Source organism: Rhinolophus ferrumequinum, chromosome 3 (genome assembly GCF_004115265.2).
Source record: "Rhinolophus ferrumequinum isolate MPI-CBG mRhiFer1 chromosome 3, mRhiFer1_v1.p, whole genome shotgun sequence".
Lineage (NCBI taxonomy): Eukaryota > Metazoa > Chordata > Mammalia > Chiroptera > Rhinolophidae > Rhinolophus > Rhinolophus ferrumequinum.
In genome coordinates, this window is record NC_046286.1 from 1,851,559 (window position 1) to 1,868,533 (window position 16,975).

Consider the following 16,975-nt stretch of genomic DNA (forward strand, 5'->3'; position numbering starts at 1 on the left):
CATGTGGGAATCAAACCAGCGACCTCGGCGCTAGGAGCATGGTGCTCCAACCAGCTGAGCTACCCTGCCGGTCCATATTGATTTTTTGTCTGGAGGATCTGTCCTGTGTTGTCAGAGGTGTGTTGAAGTCCCCTACTATGATAGTGTTACTGTTGATCTCTGTCTGTATGTCAGTCAATATCTGTTTTATATATTTAGGTGCTCCTATGTTGGGTGCATAGATGTTTACTAGGGTTACATCCTCTTGTTGGATCAATCCCTTTATTATTTTGTAGTGCCCTTCTTTGTATTTTATTATATTCTTCATTTTAAAGTCTATTTTGTCAGATATAAGTATTGCAACTCCAGCTTTTTTCTCATTTTCATTTGCATGAAATATCTTACTCCATCCCTTTACTTTCAGCCTGTGTGTCTTTTGATCTAAGGTGAGTCTCTTGTATACAGCATATAAAAGGGTCTTGTTGTCTAATCCACTCAGCCACCTTATCTCTTTTGATGGGAGCATTTAATCCATTTCCATTTAAAGTGATTATTGATAGGTACATAGTTATTGCCATTTTGTTATTTGCATTTCTGGTCTTCATTAGTTAGATGGTGTTCATCTTTCTTCTGCTTAAAGAAGCCCTTTTAACATTTCCTGAAATGCTGACTTGTGGTGATGAATTTCTTTATTCTTTTCTGGGAAGCTCTTTATCTCTCCTTCAATTTTAAATGATAGCCTTGCTAGATAAAATAATCTAGGTTGTAGGTAGGCCTTGTTTTTCATCACTTTGAATACCTCCATGCACTCCTTTTTGGCCTGCAAAGTTTCTATAGAAAAGTCAGCTGATAGACTTATGGGAGCAATCTTGGAAGTAATTCGCTGTCTGTCTCTTGCTGCTTTTAGGATTCTCTCTTTGTCTTTAATCTTTGCCATTTTAACTATAATGTGTCTTGGTGTGGGCCTGTTTGGGTTCATCTTGGTTGGAACTCTCTGCACTTTCTGGGCTTGTCTGTCGATTTCCTTCACCAGGTTAGGGAAGTTTTCGGTCATTAGTTCCTCAAATATGTTCTCGATCCTTGTTCCCTCTCTTCACCTTCTGGTATTCCTATGATGCACATGTTGCACTTGATGTCATCCCACAGGTCTCTTAAACCATTTTCATTTTTTTCTTTTTGTTGTTCCGATTGGGTGATCTCTGCTATCTTGTCTTCCAAATTACTGACTCGATCCTCTGCTTCATCTAATCTGCTGGTAACTCCTTTGAGTGTGTTCTTTATTTCAGTTATTGTATTCTTTAGTTCTAACTGGTTGTTCATTATGATCTATCCTTCCTTATGTCGTCACTAAGTTTCTTAAACATTCTTATCACCAGTGTTCTGAACTCTGTCTCTGATAGGTTGGTTACCTCTATTTCATTTGGTTCCAATTCTGCAGGTTTCTTCTGTTCTTTTATTTGGGACATGTTTCTTTGTTTCCTCATTCTGGCTGACTCTCTGTGTTTGCTTCAATATATTAGGTAGATCCCTCAGGTCTCTTTGCAGGGTGGCCTTATGTAGTATGTGTCCTTTATATTTGAATTTCACAATCTCCCTATTCTCCTGTGCATGTGTTCCAGAGGTGTCCCTTGTGTTGTGTGCATTCTCCTGTTGAAGCTGAGTTTTAATTGTTTTTGGCTTGTCAGTGGGTGGGATTGACTCCCAGGCTGATTAGCTGTGAGAATTGGCTCTGCCCACAGTGTATGAGCTGCTGTGTGAGGGTTGACCCCTCAGATGAGGCTTGGCCCCTATGGGCTCTTGTGCCTATAGAGAAATCCCTTTGGGTGTGTCACTTGTAGGTCAAACCTGGCAATGCTCCGGTTTGGTCTGGAGTTGGCTTCTGGGTGTGTTGATTCTTGTGACTCTTGAGCTGGGCCCTTGTCCAGGGTGATTTCAGGACAAAACAAACCAACAAGCACAACAACAACAACAAAAAACACAAATACACTCACTTGTAAAAACAACTGACAACCAACACTCAACACAAACAAAAATATCAAAAATACAAAACACAAAAAAAAAAAAAAAAAAAATAAAATAAAATATAGGAACACACCCCAAATAAAATTAATACAGGAAAATGGAAAGAAGGAGGAAAAGTAGAGCAAGGAAAAGAAGAAAAGAAGGGAAAGAGAAAGGAGGGAAAAAAAGAAAGAAAACTATATATACATATATATATAGAGAGAGAGTTTTATATGTATAGTTATATATATGTATATAGATATAGATATATGTAACTAAAAATGAGGGTAAGAAGAAGAAGAAAACAGCGCCAGTCTTGGCTTAAGTCCACCAAGCTATCTTCTGGTTGTCCTCTGCTGTAGAATAACTCCTCCGTGTCTTGTGCCACAAAAACACTAGAAAAAGATCAATGAAACTAAGAGCTACTTTTTGAAAAGATAAATAAAATTGACAAAACTTGAGCTAGAATAAATAAGGAAAAAAGAGAGAAGACTCAAATAAATAAAATCAGAAAAAAAGAGGAGACATAACCATTGGTACTAGAGAGGAGATATTACAACTGGTATTAGAGAAATACATAGAATCATAAGAGACTACTATGAACAATTTTAGGCCAACAAACTCAATAACCTAAAAATGGATAACTTCCCAGAAATTTAAATCTACCAAGAATGAATCAGAAAGAAATAGAAAATATGACCAGACCAATAATGGTTAAGGAGATTGAATCAGTAATCAAACCCTCCCCCCAACACAGAAAAGCCAGAATGAGATGGTTTCACTGGTTAACTCTACCAAACATTAAAGAATAATTAATGCCAGTCCTTCTTAAACTATTCTAAAACACAAAAGAGAGGGAACAATTACAAACTCACTTTACAAGGCTAGCATTACCTGATACCAAAGCCAGACATGGACACTACAAGAAAAATAAAATAAAAACTGTGGCCGACCAGCAGCCACAAATCAACGAAGAACCTGAAAGGGGGAGTGGGAATGAACAAAGACACTCACAAATGATGATGATGCGAATTCGGTCTCCAGTGATGCTGAAGCCCTGAGTTTACTCTCCTTCACCAATTTATACCATCAGAGTACATGCAGCTTAGCAGTTACAGAAATGCATTACATCATTGAACGTAAATTTTTAACTTTAACATAGACACTACAAATCACTAAAAGCTCCCCAAAGCAATTATCCCATAACAGAGCCTATCAATTATCCTGATAGCCATCAGTGATCTGTGTCCGAGAAACTGGCCATTCCCACCACATTCCTCAGCAACTTGTAAACACCCTTCAGTCGCAGGCAAAGATAACAACTGAGCCAGTCTGCAAGGCTTCAGAATAACAAGAAATTATGGCTCCCCACAAAAAACTACAAATATTTTTGATGAATATAGATGCAATCATTTTCAACAAAATATTAGCAAACCAAATTAAACAACACATTAAAAGGATTATATGCCACGACGAAGTGTGATTTATTTCTGGGATGCAAAAGTGGTTCAACATCCACAAATCAGTAAGTGGGCTACACCATGTTAAGAGAAGAAGCTAAGAAATCATATGATCATCTCAATAGATGCAGAAAATCATTTGACAAAATGCAACATCCTATCATGACAAAAATCCTTCAAAAAATGGGGTGTAAAAAAAACATACCTCACCATAATAAAGGCCATATACAACAAACCCACAGCTAACATTATGTTCAATGATGAAGGATAGAAAACTTTTCCTCTAGGATGCCCATTCTCACCACTCTTATTAAACGTATACTTAAAGTGCTAGCCAGAGTAATTTGGCAAGACAAAAAGCAGAAGGCATCCAAATCGGAAAGGAAGCAGAAAAATTGTCATTATTGGCAGAAGACAGATATAGAAAATCCTAAAGATTCAACCAAAAAACTTGGACCTAGTTAACAAATTCAATAAGTTGCAGGACACAAAATAAACACACAAAATACCAATCACAAAAATTAACTTGAAATGCATTAAAGATTTAACCATAAGACCTGTTAATATAAAAGTCCTAGAAGAAAACAGCCAATGATTTCCTTGACATTAGTCTTGGCAGTGTTTTTTGGATGTGAAAGCAAAAACACAAGCAACAAAAGCAAAAATCAGTAAGTGGGTCTGTATCCAACTAAAAAGCTTCTGCACAGAAAAAGAAAAAAACAACCTACAGAATGGGAGAAAATATTTGCAAACCATATATTAGATAAGGAGTTAATATCCAACATAAAGAACTCGTATACCTCAACAACAACAACTGCAACAAGAACAACAACAAGAAAACAATCTGACTGAAAAATGGGCAGAGGAACTATATCAATCTTTTCCAAAAAAGACATCCAAATGGCCAACAGGTACATGAAAAGATGCTCAGTGTCCTTATCATCAGGGAAATGCAAGTCAAAACCACAATGACACATCACCTCACACCTGTTGGGATGATTATCAGCAAAACGACAAGAAGCAACAGGTGTTGGCGAGGACGTGGAGAAAAGGGAACCCTAGCGCACTCTTCGTGGGGATGTAAATTGGCTCAGCCACTATGGAAAACAGAATGGAGGTTTCTCACATAATGAAAAATAGAACTATCATATGATCCAGCAATCTCACTTCTGTGACTCTATCCAAACAAAATGAAAACAGGATGTAGAGAAAAATATCTGCATCCCCCTGTTGATTGCAGTTACAACACCCAAGACATGGAATAAGTATCCATAGATGGGTGAATGGATCTAGAAGAAGTGGTACATATATACAATGGAATATTCTCAGCCATGAAAGGAAGGAAATTCAGTCATTTGTGACAACAAGGATGGACCTTGATGGCATGGTGTTAAGTGAGATACGTCAGACAAAGAAAGACAAACACTGTCTGATATCACTAATACCGTGTTTCCCGGAAAGTAAGAGCTAGCCGAACCATCAGCTCTAAAGCATCTTTTGGAGCAAAAATTAATATAACCTGGTCTTATATTATATTGTATTATATTATATAAGACCTGGTATTATATTGTATTATGTTATATTATATCTGGTGTTGTATTATATTATACCTAGTGTATTCTATTGTATTATGTTATGTATTATATTATATTATAAGACCTGGTTTTATATTATATTAAAATAAGACCGGGTCTTATATTAATTTTTGCTCCAAAAGACACATTAGAGCTGATGGTCTGGCTAGGTCTTATTTTCAGGGAAACAGGTATTTGGAATTGTAAAAAGCCAAACTCATAAAACAGAGAGTAAAATGGTGGTTTCCAGGGGCTGGGGGTTGGGAAAAATGGGGAGATGTTGGGCAAAGGGTACAAACTTTCAGTGATGAGCTGAATCCGTTTGGGGCATCTAATGTACAGCATGGTAACTACAGTTAACTATACTGTATTATATGCTTGAAAGTTGCAAAGAGAGTAGATCTTAAATGTTCTTTACACAAAATGAATTAGTAATCATATGAGGTGATGGAGGTATTAACTAACTGTATTATGGTAATTGTTTTGCAAAATATACGTGTATCAAACCATCATGTCCTATACCTTAAACACACAATGTTATATGTCAATCATATCTCAATAAAGCTGGAAAACAAGATATTCCCCCTAGGGTGAGGCCTAAGCTGTTGCATCTGGCTCCCCCTACACCCATGAAGGAGGCACAATGCCTGGTGGCCTCTGTGGGTTCTGGAGGCAGCACCGTCCTCATTGGGTGTTACTCTGGCTCATTTACTGAGCGACACAAAGAGCTGCTGGCTTTGAGTGAGGCCCAGAACAAGAGAAGGCCGGGCAGCAGGTCCAGGCTGCTGTGCCAGCTGCTCTGCCATGTGGGCCACCCGACCCAGCAGACCCAAGGGTGCTTGAAGGGTCCTTAGCAGACAGGGGAGCTGTTTGGGGCCCTTGGCAGCCCCTAAGGTGAATCGCAGTGCAGGCCTCTGGATCTTGGAGCAAGGCCTTGCCACCCTGTGCAGGTAACTACTCTCCTTTTAGAAAGAGGTTTAGGCCTGCTATAGAGAAAACACTTAACCATCGGCCTCCACGTTACCAAGCAACCTGGGCTGCCCATCATGAACTGGGTGTTACCTGACTGCCCCGCAAAGTGGGGCATGCACAGCAGGACAGCATCACCAAACGGAAGCGGGATGTAAGACACCAGACCTGAGCAGCCCCGAAGCACAATTAAGTTCCATGAAAAGGGCCCAAATGCCCACGGTCCCCACTCCTGCTGCACCACTTCCTCTCTCCCAGCCTGCACCGATGGCTTCACCGGGAGTGTCCTATGCTCAGTTGTCATCGCCCGATGGGGTCATGAAAACAGAGGTCACGGATGCAGGGATGGAGGTCATGCCTGGGCCCAGCAGCATGGACTTCCTCTCACCGAGGCCAGCCCAGCTACGGCCTCTGCTGACCACCCCGTCTACCAGCACAGACGGCAACACGGAGCCCTCCTAGGACGCCATTCACCAGTGGGGTCAGGCAGCTGCCTAGTGGCAAGGTGGTTGCACTGGATCCCTTACAGCAGCGCAGGGCCAGCACTCTGTTCATGCTGGAACACACACTCACTCTAGACTTGTCCTCCCTGAAAGCACTGCTTCCGCCACATGTACCATCCGCGGACTCACAGAATGCCGTACCCACCATCACGGTGTTGCACAAAGCATCGCTCCTGTCAGAGAACTCACTTCACAGCCACTGACGTGTGCCAGTGCGCCTGCTCATGGAATTCACGGGTCTCACCATGCTGCCACCATCCTGAAGGAGCTGGTGTCATCAAATACAGTCATGTGTCACTTCACGACGGGGACAGTTTCAGAGATGTGTTGGGCGATTTTGCCGTTGTGTGAACATCACAGAGCGCTGACACACCCCTCGATGGCACAGCCCACTGCACACCTAGGCTGTGTGGTACAGCCTGTTGCTCCTGGGCTATGGCCTGTGCAGCTGCTCCTGCACTGAATAGTGTAGGCAAGTACAACACCGTGGTAAGTATGTGTGCATCTAATCATAGGACATGCACAGTACGAAAGATAAAACACGGCACCTGTAGGGCACTTACCATGAATGGAGCCTCAGGTCTGAGAGGTGCTCTGGGTGAGTCCGTGAGTGAGCGGTGAGTGGTGTGACGGCCTGGGACGCACTGTCCACGACTCTACACTTTATAAGCACTGTGCTCTCAGTGACACTAACTTTATAAACCTAGTTATTAACCTTAGCTTATTGTAACGTTTTTACTTTATAAACTTAATGTTTTAAACTGTTTAATTCATTTGTAATAACACTAAGCTTAAAACACAAACACAAGGTAGAGCTGTACAAAACTATTTTATTTCTTTATATCTTTATTCTATAAACTTTGTTCTATTTTTTAACTTTTTCTTACTTTTTAAACTTTTTGTTAAAAACTAAGACACAAACACACACACTAGCCCAGGCCCACACAGGGTCAGGGTTGTCAACATCACGGTCTCCCACCTCCAGTTCCTGTCCCACTGGAAGGTCTTCAGGGACAGTGACACCCATGCAGCTGTCATCTCCTGTGACAACAGTGTCCTCTTCTGGGACACCTCCTGAGGACCTGCCTGAGGCTCTTCTTGAGGAGTTGTCATGCTTTTCAGATATACGTCCATGGTGGTTTGCTGGGTTGGTTTCTTTTTTCATCATAGATTTGCTTGTAAGCAGATAATGTGCCAGGAACATTCCTCTCTGTTAATGAAAACCTTTCAGTGTTGGGGTCCATGTTTTCAAACCTTTTAAGGAGCTGGCTGAGGTCTGTGTTGAGAGCGCCTATAAGGGCAGTCGCCACACTTCAGTCTCTTCCTGAAAGTCAGGGGACATTAACCCCTCGGCAGGGACCTACGTCCCTCCGTGGTACTCGTGACGTGAGCGGGGAACAAAGTCCCGGCACACAGGTTCAGGTAGAGTGAGTAACACAGCTTTATTTGGGAGCCAATGTCCCTCCAGAGGCCAATGCTCTGGTCAGCACAGAAGGTTACACAGAATAGAATAAAATTTAATAACGACCCAAGTTCCAGAGTCAGTCGGGATGTAGAAGGTCCCTGGTCTGGGAGCGACGACTGTGCCCCCTGACGGGTCTGAGGTGAGCTGGTCTTGCAGGGAAGAGCTTCGGAGAGGCCCAGAGTGTCGCGGCTTGTACCTTGCACAGGGTCTTAGCCGGAGCACCCAGTCAGACCACTCACAGCACTGCTCTGGAGTTCTGCTTTTATCCTCTATTCCTTGGACTTGTTTACCTCTGAGGTGATAACCAGAAGTTGTTTTAGTGAGAGTGTTTGTCACTCAATTTTGTTATGCTCAGTTTCACACAAAAACATGTTTTTTACTTCACTCTTATCAGTCTCACACATGTGCAGCCATGGTCCTGTCCCTACTAGTAAACAGTTTTGCAAACCTCAATCCAACATATATAATACGTTTTATATGCTCTATACAGTCTGGAAAAGCTTCTGCTAAACGCTTCACTGTGAGTTTTCTTGGGGTTTCTTCTTTTCTTCCCCTGCAGTTTCCTCTTCTCTTGCCTCTTCCTCAGTTATGCATTTGTCTTCCAGTCCCAACAACCCGCCATTAGTTGGCTCCCGGGAACCACCTCCAGGGCCCCTCAGTGTCATCTCATCCATGAGATGAATTCACAGGTTCAGGTTATTGGCCATCTCAGCCACAGCCTCGCTGATTTTTGCACCCTCCTCATCCTTGGCAAATCCTCTGACGTCATGAATGAACCTCCTGAGTGTCTTCTTCCAGACGCCATTCACACACACGCTCCTTGGTGACATCACCCCAAGCCCAAGCAAGGATCTCGATGCACCATAGATGCTGTAACCCTCCGAGAATTGCATCAGTGTCTCCCTCAGTGGCAGCAGCAGCCTGGGCAAAGTTCCTCCTCAGACACTACTTAAAAGCTGATTCATTGGTTGGATCAAAGCGGTGGTGTTTGAAGGAATAAGCACCACTTGGATCTTGGGATGAAGACCACCAGTAAAAGGAGCATTATCAACAATAAGCACAGTCTTGAAAGGTATGTAATCTCCAAACAGCACTCCTCCATTTCACTGGTGGAGCAAATGAGAGGGCACTTGGGAGAGGAGTTGTCGTCCATGACCTCTCACTGCTCCTGCAGTACTCCGGCAGTGTGTGCTCACTGACACGCACGAGGCCCTGGGTTCCCACTGCGCCGGATCACAGAGGGTTCCCATTTGTACCTGCAGCTCTGCTCCCAGCAACGCTGGTAGCCTGCCCTGAAAAGCCCTGAAACCTGCCATGAAATCGGCCTCCTTATGGATGAAAGTCCTTTGAGGCAGCAGTTTGCAGAACAGGGAGATTTCATGCATATTGACTATTTGCTCTGGCAAGTAATTTTCCTCTACAATCAGCTCATCTAGAATTTATAAAAATGCTTCAGCTGCCTTCACATCAGCACTCGCAGACTCACCCCTCACATTCACATTGTGTAATGAGTAACAATCTTTGAGTTGTTTAAACCACGCAGAGCTGGCAGTAAATTCAGCATCATAGTGGGGTCCAGCTTTTCCTTTTGTGGACAGAAAAGGGGCCACATGTTAAACCTGACAAGCTCGGGAGACTGAAAATAACCACACAGATGGCCTGAACATGAAAATTCCTAAGTAAGGTGGGCCATGGCGGGAAGTCACATCTTTAGTCTGTAGCTTCCTTGGCAAAGGTCAGTCTCTACCTTGAGTGAGCCCGTCTATTGTCTTTTTGCGTCTAGGATAACATTTCCTTGGAAAGTCAGTAATCCCTTTTTCCAGACCAGAGCAGGAAACTATAGACTCCCTCATTGTTATTCTTGTCTCCTGATGACCATCTCTATGTGCTGTAAAAAGTGAACTATTAACTGTCCTGCACCCACCTCTGTGAAAGAAGTACCTGTCTCTCCAATTTACTTCTATCCAATCCCAGAGATTTCACCGCTTTGCTTTCTCCCACACCCTTAATCTACCACCAATGGATTTCATGTAACCCTCCTCCTTTGATTCTATGCATAAAATAAGCTTCAAACTTCCATTTTGCGGAGCATTTTCTCAATCCGTTATTTTGAGGGGGATTAATGGCAATGTGCCTTTTATTGTAATACTTTTTAAATTTAAACATTCACCATATTTTAAATATATATATGTATATATATGGAAATATATATATTGAAATATATATATACATATACATATATATATATATATATATTATTCAGCCATAAAAAAGAAATCCTTCCATTTGCAACATGGAGGACTTAGAGGGTATTATGCTAAACAAAATATCAGATAGAGAAAGACAATACTGGGTGCTCTCACTTATATGAATAATCTAAAGGAAACACAAAAACACCTCAGAGACACAGAGAAGTGATTGTGGGCAGGGGGTGGGGGGTTGGGTGAAATGAGTGCAGGGCTCAGAAGGTAAAAGTTCCAGTTATACCTCCCGGAGTTATAGAAGTCCACGTGGGGACATTCCGCATGTCCCAGTGTATCCCCAAGGACCAAGCCTAGAGAAATAATGATAAAGTTCTAGTCACTCCTCGTTTGTTTGGGCATCTGGGTCAGGTTTCTCTTAATTGTCTTTAAAGCTATCTATGTTTTTCTGCAACAAGAAAGGCTGAGGCACCCCCATTCCTTCCCTGAAAGTACCATTTGTTTTCCTAACTCAAGAGCTTTGTGCTTCTTTGCTTCCAAAAAAGAAACGGGAAGAATAAAACAAACATTGATGAAGTTAAAACACAGGTCTTAATACTACTGAAGGGTGGGTGGAGTAAAGGGGGAACCCTTGTTGTTCCTTCAAAACTAAAGGGCCCCAAACAAGATGGCTCTATTCACCCCAGTGTGGAGGAATTTGAAAAGCAGGACGGCAAAGACTAGAATGAGAAACCTGATCTGCAACCACTTGGGACAATAGTCAGGCACATTAATCAGGATAAAGATTGACTAAGAGCCAGAGTTTACTCGAACCCCAGCTGAGGATGAATGGTCGAGGGTTGGAGAAGAGAGGGTGTAATGGTCTGCACTGGGTGCTTCACACGGGAACCCCCTGCCTGTGGCACCAAACCCGCTAGTGAAGCCCTACCATGGGCACAGTTAGATTGAGAGAAAGTAGACACATAAGAGCTGATAGGATCCAGTGAAGACGAGGATACAAACGGGACAGTTGATGCAGGCTTTAGTGACGAGGCAGTGTCTCCTGTACCCGAGTGTGTTATGGGAACGGATATTATGTCTGGCTGGGGAACACTGTCCCCATCTAGTGTCGCAAGACAGAGACGTGCAAATGCACCCTGTAAGCAACATTACTTGGACGTGCTAAATGGAACCCAAAGAGCAGGGAACGGAAGCTGCAGAGCCAGGACAGACACATTCTCTGTACAGCAGCCCGAGTGGAGCAGCTACGGGACCTCATGGCAAAGCCTCTGAGCCGCTCAGTGGTGACTGCGGGAACTTTGAACTAGAGAATTTCCATTCAAGGGGCAGTCACTTGCTGCTACTGGACATTAATTGAAATTAGCCTATGAAATAATCTTGACACCTGAAATACACGCAATGTCCTGAATAACGTTGGAGACACACTCTAGTGTTGAGGACAGTGCCTGGAAGTGTTCCATGAAAACGTAGGGATGGTTTATACAGGATCGTGCTGCCAGGGGATGGATGTAGGGAGGGTATGCACATGGGCAGGGAGCCTCTTTCCCCAGGCTCCCTGAAATACGTGGACATTGGGGGGTGCCGCAAAGCAGCGAGGGGCTGAATCTAGACATATTCCTCTTGCATCCGCTGAGGCACAAAGAAGAACTGCTCTGTGTGCCAACAAGAGAGAGACCACAGACGGTTGTGTCACAGATGTCCTGGAGGGAAGGCCTTCGAGGCACAAGGCACACGGAGGCTGGAGCCGCAGGGTGGTGGCTGGAATGGGTCTTAACAGAGTAGCCGCTGCTTCTGGATTGGGCTTGGCTTACCAGGTGGTCCATGCCAAGGCTCAGAGCGCTAGGAAAGGACCAGAAGACATTGCACCAGTCTGGACGCCGAGTCACATTCAGACCTAGGAACACACTTACAGCCCATAATGTCCCACGAGGACAGAGAGACATCCTCCGTGGAATAATAGTTTGGTAGAGAACTGGATGGACAACGGAAATGTTGGCTGTCTAAAACGGGGCGGGGGGGGGGGACAGGCACGAAGGGCTGGCTGACACCCGTTAATGCCTGTTGCTCACACCCCACCTGAGGGGCTACGGGAGTGCCCCATGGTTGGTTTCCTCTTTTCCCTGGTGGATCTGAGTAGAGCTTGGGGCAGGATGCTGGTACGACTACCATCCTTCCCAAGTGGGGGGACGGTAGTGTGACTGTATGTCATCTCAACTTTCTTTCTTCCCACCTGGTGCCCTAGTCTCTGGACAGGGCTGCCACTACAAGCGCCAGAAACAGGACTAACTGGTGAGCACGACACTAACTATATTGTCACACCTGTGTCAGGATCCCCAGGGGCTGACAGTGACCGCAGCTGTACGGCCTGTGCTCAGTGAGCCCACTGGTCCTGCACTGTGTGACCGTCCCCTCTGGGTGGAGTGGACAGAGGGGACGCACATGCTAGACAGGTATCGCTGCTTGCCGTCTAGACCAGCACAGGTGCCAAAGCTAACGTCCCTTCCAAAGGTGGAAACGTTTGGTATCAATGGAGAAAATGGGGAATAGTAGCTGCAGGTAAAGGAATGAGTAAATGGGTTATGTCCTGAGGGAAATCGAGTATTACATTAGCACTCAGAGGAGGTGTGAGCAAGAGATGAGACTGTCTCTAGCTCAGTTATAGCGATGCCTGAAAGGGGGAAGCCGTGTACAGCTGAGACCACCTCTGCTTTTGGAATCTGACAAGATCGAATGGAGCCTGCAAACCCGAGTGGCCTCAGCCTGGGAGACATTTTCATACTGAACAGATGGACTGAACTGATTGTTAATGGTGGAATGGGAGAGTCCAGTTTGCATCCTAATTTTTAGCTGAATCCTATCAACTCTTATATTTCTATATTCTCTCAATCTAATGTGCCAACATCTTTTAACTATTAAAATCGTTTTCCCATAAGGGATCTGTAGACAAAGCCCGGGGCATAGCCTGAGCTATAATAAGAAGTATTTGGTCTATGTCCCTGCTTCCTGGTACAAATCTCCCAAAATCCTTGTGATCTCCTTACTGACAAGAGTGTCTGTGGGATGCCAATGAGATGACTCTTGGCTGAGGGGCCCGGGACAGCTTCAGGATGGGGCTGGTCACCAGAAAGACCAAGCTATGATTAGAGGGTCGGAACTTCAGCCTCATCCAACCTCTGGGGAGAGGGGCTGGAGGTTGAGTTCAATCCCCAGTGGCCAGTGATTTAATCAATCACACCTACAGTGAACCTTCCATAAAACCTTTCACAACGGGGTTCAGAAAGCTTCTGAATTGGTGAACACATAACATGATGGGGGAGGAGAGTGCTGCAAGTTCCAACCCCACAGTGACAGAGGCTCCTGCGCTGGGGACCCTTCCAGACCTCGCCCTGCGGACCTCCTCATCTGGTGCTCACTTGTATCCTTTATAACCAACTGTAACATAAGCTTAGCATCTTCCTGAGTTCTGAGTTGTTCTAGCAAATTATCAAACTTGAAAGGGGGGATCCCCACTTAGTACCCACATCAGACAGAAGTGCAGGTGACATGGGGACCTGAAACTTGTGACTTGCGTCCTAAGTGAGGGCAGTGAGGGCAGCTGTGGGACGAAGCCCGTAACCTGTGGGGGCTGATGCTATTATAACTCCAGGTAGTGGCAGGATTCCCTGATTGGGGGACACCCAGGTGGTGTCCGAGCATCAGAGAATTGGTTGGGTGAAGGATAAAAGCCCTCATCGTCCCACACAGAGAAATGGAGAGTAAGAGTAAGCAAGTGAACCTCTACCTTATCTCATCCCAGAGACAGAAGATCAGCAAATATAAGCATTTATATCAGGTCCTCGGGTCTGCTACCTGCTGCTCATGGTCCAGACTTTGAATGGAACTGCGAATAAACCTGAATACTGGGACAGTGTTTGTTTTTTAGTCCTTTGTGGTGATTCAATAAAAAAATGATGTTAGATCTGCTCCCCAGAAATTACTACCATGCACAAGGAAATACAAATATTAACATAACACATCAGGGCACACATAGGGGGTTCTAATCCTAGTAGGAGACAGAGGCAGGGAGAAGATGTTTTGAGTAATCGTCTCACCATCCTACAAAGCCACTCCACTTATTTGCAAGTACAAACTGGAGCAGACAAAATTTGGACCCCAGAACCGATTATCAAGAGATTAAGTTGAACGATGTCATTTATTAGTCCCTGTTCTCCCAGCCAAACCTGAGTGCCTACAAAGTACCAGAGAAAGTTCTAGTCTCAGATCTTTGCTACAAGAATTGAAATTAGTCATTCTTTTTCCATCCCACAACCCAAGGACCTGAAGTCTCTTCCTACATTAGGAAAATTCCACACGTAGAGTCTTGGTGGGAGGCAGAGACCACGTCACTCCATAAAAGAGGGAAACCCACTGTCCCTAACACTCTTGAGCTGGACACGGCATGAGGCTCCCCCATCAGGTGACCACATGCCAGACTCTGACTCAGGATGTGGTGACACAGAGGCTGGAACCGTGCAGAACGCATTTGGCAGTAACAACACCAGCTGCCAGGAGCTGCAGTGACAGCAGTCATGGCCGCAGGGTCCGGTGTCCACATGGATGTCAGTGGTGTGAGCAGTGACACGTGTGCCAGCAGCAGGGGCCGTGGTTCCCACGTGGGACCCGACCTAGGGGACTGTGGGTCAGTTCCTGGTGTGTGGGCTCGAGTGTGTTCTGTGGCCTCCCCACAATAGTGTTAGACCCCAATATCATAAATAGACAATAGATAGATGATAGATGGATGGATAGGTAGGTAGATAGATAGATAGGTAGATAGATAGATAGATAAACTACTTTGTATCTAAACTAGGAAAAAATTTGGATTCCATTCTTTACTCCCAGAAATCAATCTGGGGGATAGTTTCAGGAGTGAGCATTCAGAGATTATACTGACCTGTGACCCACTCCTAAATCTCCCACCTGACTCTGACCCATGGTAGAGAGAACGACATGTAACTCCCAACATCACGTCTCATAATTGACAATATATGTCCTCCCCTTTCTGAGGAAAAACACCTTTAAAATGTTATTTAAGACCATTTCCGACCCTGACCTCAGAGCCCCATCACTGACCTCAGAGGTTCCCACGCTGGCTGAGCCCCAGGGAGCTGGTGGGCTTGTTACAGACACTCAGGCCTCTGCCAGACCCACCGTCTCAGAGAACGGGACACAAGCCCAGGAGTCGCTTCTGTAACAAGCCCTGCAGGTGAGGCTGACGCACAGCCCTGTGGGAATCCTGGTGACGCTCTTGCTACTAAAAGTGTGATCTGAAGACCAGCAGCAGCTCCAACCTCCTTATAAATCCAGAGTCTCTGCTCTGCTCCAGACTTTCTGAGTCTTAACAAGATGTCCAGGTGATTCCTGTGCCCAGGGAAGTTTGGGACTCCCTGGTCTACGTGCCTTATCAACATGGGTCAGAACTGTGCTGTCTGCTCAGGTGTGTGGTCTGATCAGATCACAGCACTGGGGTCCAGGGTTCAGTCCTGTTCCTTTCTCTTCTACAGCCATCACTCCCTTGGTGACCTCATCTGTGCTCAAGTCTTTAAATATCATTTATATGTGTCACCTCCCAAGTCTGTTTCTCCACGTGACATTTCTGCTAATCTCCTGAGCCATCTGTCCAACTGCCAGTCCGATGACCTCACTTGTATTTCTAACAGACATCTCATCTCCAATATCTCTTAAAATCAATGTCTGTGATGCCCCCCGCCCCTCAGATATGCTCCTTCCAGACCCTTCGCCATCTATGCTGACAGCACCTCCATCTTTCTACCTGTATCCTCTGAGATGTTGGGTGTCCCTGACTCTCACCCCCAGACAGACCCATTAGGAAACGCTGTAATGTCCACCTTCAGGACGTACCCAGAACCCCACTCCCACTGTTCCCACCGCTCACCCCCACTGGCAGCACGTACAGCCCAGAACCCTGCAGATTCCTCCGGCTTCCCTCCCCCAGGTCTGTCCTCAGACCCGCAGCCCCAGCCGTCCTCGGAAAGGAGGTCACACCATGTCCCCTTCTGCTCCTAACTGTCCTGTACCTCCCACCTCACTCAGAGCACAGGACACTGCCGTCTACCACCCTCCCGGCCACGTGGTCGGGCCGCACCTGTCTCTTCTCCATCACTCTCTGCTGCAGCCACACCGGCCTCCCTGCTCTTCCCAGAAACCAGACACACTCCTGCCCCAGGGCACTCCCACTGCAGGTTCCCTGCCTGGAAAAAACGTGCTCAGACGTCCTCGTGGGTAATTCCTCGTGTCCTTCACATCTTCCCTCAGGGCAGCTTCCCAGGGAGGTCCCCTGAGCACCCCAATTTAAACAGCCGTCTTCCCTGGCCCCACACCCCACACCCTGGTCCCCTTCCCACTGCATTTTCCCGGAACACTTACCTCCCTCTAACATACACACCCTCCTCGCTTACTGTGCTATAGGATATAGTCTGTCTCTTCCCACTGGAACAGACGCTCCCCAAGGGCAGCCATTTTTCTGACTTTACATCAGTGATGTTTCCCAGATGCAGACACTGTCACACATCTGGGACACGGCCAATGTCAGTGAGTGATCAGTGACAGCGCCTCCCTGTTCTAGAGACAGTGTCTTTATTAATGTAGCCTCGGGTCAAATGCTGTTGTGTGGCAGCTACAGCACCAAGTCCCCTCACACTGGCATCAGGGCCACCTCCCCTTTTCTCTCAGGTGCTGCTCTCCTCCCCTCCCCCCTTCTTTCTCCCACACCTGCCCTCCTGAACACCACAGCACAGTTATATTTCCCTCTTCAGGAAACAGTGAG

General features: G+C 45.4%; 2 protein-coding genes across 2 annotated transcripts in view; both read right to left on the minus strand.

Moving 5' to 3' along the window:
* Positions 1-16,975, minus strand: part of LOC117020244 (class I histocompatibility antigen, Gogo-B*0103 alpha chain) — a 151,991-nt gene that overhangs the window by 14,492 nt on the left and 120,524 nt on the right. The window lies entirely within an intron of this gene.
* Positions 1-16,975, minus strand: part of LOC117020250 (class I histocompatibility antigen, Gogo-B*0101 alpha chain-like) — a 36,567-nt gene that overhangs the window by 14,492 nt on the left and 5,100 nt on the right. The gene's annotated exons all lie outside the window — the stretch shown is intronic.